Source organism: Aythya marila, assembly GCF_965140915.1.
Source record: "Aythya marila genome assembly, chromosome: 4".
Classification (NCBI taxonomy): domain Eukaryota; kingdom Metazoa; phylum Chordata; class Aves; order Anseriformes; family Anatidae; genus Aythya; species Aythya marila.
Window position 1 is genome coordinate 24105601 of NC_139045.1, and position 3900 is coordinate 24109500.

The window sequence follows — 3900 nt, forward strand, 5'->3', positions numbered from 1 at the left end:
AGGAAGGACCGAGACTTGTCAGAGGAGTAACAGTTGTGCCACTGTGGATGACCTTACTAAATAGCCAGGTGAAGCTTGAAAATATACTGCATGTAAATAACATGGGTCAGAAAGTATGATAAGCAAATGGAAAATAATTGAAACTAAGAAATAAGTAATCTTTAAATTAATATATATATAAGTCATGAACTAATGAGCAACCATGCAAGTAAACAAAGGACTCTATCAAAGACTAGAGGTCAAAAAAAGATCATTATTTTCCATTTGCATTGTCTAATAGTAATCTGAATTGAATCTGTTCTAAATAACTCACTGAGCATGTGGGATGCTTAGAAAAATGAAAGTGGTAAGTTCTGTGACAGAGAAAAGCTCAATAGCTAACAGTGGTCAGAAACGAAAGCTAAAAAGATGTCAGATGGAAAAAGCAGGCAACTTACTGCACTCCTTGCTTATAACTATGGATCTCTTACGTGGAAAGAGCTCTAGAATTTGCTACTTATATTTGCAATGTAGAATAAGATAGAAGAGTCAGCAAAATTTTAGATTACTGTCATGGTTTTAGCTGAGATAGAGTTAATTTTCTTTATAGAGGTTGGTGTGATGCTGTGGTTTGGACTTTTGATGAAATTGGTGGTGATAACACGCTGATATTTTCACATCTTGCAGAGCAGTGCTTGCACAGAGACAAGGCCTTTCCATTTCCTCATGCTGGCCTACCAGCAAGAGGGCTGGGGGTGCACCAGGAGCTGGGAGGGGACACAGCCAGGGCAGCTGACCCAAAGCGACCGAAGGGCTGTCCCACACCATGTGGTGTAATACTCAGCAATAACAGATGGGGCAAAGAAGAAAGAAGGTGGGTAGGGTGGAGCTTGGAGTAACAGTTTTCCAAGCCATTATGCATGAGGACACCTGCGTTCCTGGAAATGGCTGAACACTTGCCTGCCCATGGGAAGTAGTAAATGCATTCCTTGTTTTGCTTTGCTTGTGTGTGCAATTTCTGCTTTAGTTAGTAAACTGTCTTTATCTCAATCCACAAGCACTCACACTTCTTATCTTTCCAATTCTCTTCCCTATCCCACCTGGGGAGAGTAAGCTAGCAGCTGTATGGTGCTGAGCTGCCCACTGGGATTAAACCACAAGTACACATATGCACATGGAGACTCAGAAAGCTCACTTAACAGTAATTAAGAAAAGTGGAATTTTAAATAAAAACATTGACCTCCTCTTAGTCTAAAATTCAAATCTGTAGACTGTTTCACTCTTACTTTATTAGTTCCTTTCACTGGATGATCTGAAACTATAAGAAATGAAATATTACAGGTAAAATAGACAACACTTTCATCATTTACAAAAGCACTCAGGAAACAAACTGAAACAATCTAAAGACTCAAGAGATCTAGAACTTTGAAATCATCTTATATTCAGAAATGAACTTTTGAAGCAGTTTTCCTTTGGATACTTCCTCAAGTCTATATTTTTTATTCATTGAAGAAAAAAAATAAAGAAAATAAGTAAGCTTTTTTTTTTTTTTTTTTTTTTTTTTTTTTTTTTGAGCTTCTTTACTTTAAGCACTTTATATTATGACTAGGTAGAATACTTTACATTGTACTAAGTAAAATAGAACGAGGTGTATGAATTTTACAATTTGTGTTAGGCAGCATATCCAAACAAAAAGTGTTTAGGAATACAAACTCAAGAATATACTAATTGTATAATATATGTATCTAAAATTGTTATCAATTTTAAAAAGGATCCTTCAGAACAAAACTAATCCTGAAACGTGATGATTCAACAATGCCATGGTGCATGGCGTCTACCCTAACCTTCCCCCTCCTTTTAGATGGAAAAGAAGAAAGTCTAGAGAGACAAGAAGAGGAAAAGCCTGGAGACTGTCCCATTGATCTGAGTTTGTTATATGATTTTTTTTTTTTTTAATAATAATTTTTCAGCTTCAAATGTCTTTTTACTTCATGTTTCTTTTGACAGCTTATCAGTATAACACAAATCTCAAGAAACTGCGGGATACAGCAAGAATTTACCTTATCCCAAAACTAGGAGAAGACTTATTTTAGAACTCGAACTGTGAAATCAAAACCACAGAGAATTACTGACACTTCATTCAGCTAGTCCTATTGTATCCTGGTTGTTAAACTAGTGTCTGTCCAACAGATTTCTGATTATATAAAAAATGTACTTCTATGCCTTTCCCCATGTCAAGCTGCAAACAGACGTGAGGAGCTTCAGGTGGCAGGTACAAAGATTCATTTGTATGGTACCAAGTCACTAAATTTCCTTTGCTGATAGGCAGAATTACCTCCCTGATGTAGTTACATTACCTCCCTGATGTAGTTACATTAGTTTAAACTGGCTTGTGTGTAATTTGGTCAGAGTATCTGCAAAGCTCATCAACACCTGTTTTCAATCTAGTGAATATTATATTAAATTATATTAAATGCTTAATATATTAATATAAATTATTATTATAATTATTATAATAATCCATTATATATATTATATATAATATATATTATTATAAATTATTAATATAATTTAATATTTTAAGCATTTATACTGTTTTTCATATTTCTTGCACATGTCCCTAAGGGTGCACGTGAGCCAGATTTTAATCAGGAGTAAAATTTATTTTCCTGTTGTTTAACTGAGGGTTAACAACTGTAACCCTCTACACTGTAAATAATTACAGGGGTGTAATTATTTAAGAGAGACTGTATTGACCTACATTGCATTGACTACTGTATTGACTGCTTTGACCCTGAACTTTTTTGAAAAGAGTAATTTAAAGATCGCAAACATCCATCCTCTGCTCCCTTCCCCTCACCAGCCCTCCAAAAAGTTGTCTTTCAGGGAAACAGCAGTTTTTTTTCCCTCTCTGTTGTTATTATTCTGTCAACATCTATCAACATCTTTTTTAGCATACTTCTAATCCAGTTTGTTCAAAGCTCAGATATGCATACAGATTTTTGTTTTATTTGAAAGCAACATAAATTTGAGTGATACAATGTATAAAGTCAGTTTAATGCAAGACCATAACCTTTTGAAACAAAAGCAGCAGTATGGTGTGTGGTCTACAGATATTTAATATTCACTTACAAGAGTGCAACACCATCGAAGAAGACTTTACACTTTATAATAATTTTTCATTTATTGTTAGTGAAAATGCATTCTGTCATTATGAATTTTGAATGTATAAAGGTAAAAGTAAAAACATTCTAGCAAACAATAAATAAAGTCAGATTTTTGGCAAAAGGAAAGCAGCAGGGTTAGATGGAAATTATTAAGTTTTAATAAACTTCTAAGTAAGTTTTGTAAGGCTAAAATATTACTTAGACTTGTGGAAAACAAATTAAATGATTTCTATACAGCTACAATAAATATTATTCAGTACAAAGAGAACAAATAGTAGAAAATAAAAGGATTCGGAATTCAGTTTCTTACCAGTATTAACCAAGTGCAAGTATGCAAAGAAAAATCAATGTAACAGATTGTAACTGAAGAAAGGTAATCATATATTGCTGAGCCATTTATAAATGATATGTCAACCTATTACTTCAGACAACTAGACCTGCAGAACAACATACCAAAAAACTGAGAAAAAAAGGAAAGAAAAAAAAATAAACGAATCACAGAAACAACTTATTGTCCAATAATCTTCTCTTCTGCACACATGCATAGATTTTCTGTATACTGCATATCATGCTTAAACAAAATATACGTTTAAACAAACACTTCTGAATTAAAAGATCATAGCGTGATAAATGAATAAGTAGAATAGTGATGTATAGGGGGATTGTTTCCAGCACTCTGGAAAAAATATTTTTATTCTCTTTCTCCTCAAGCACTTCTTAGTGGCCAAAAAGTCTCTTTATCTACCTCATCATA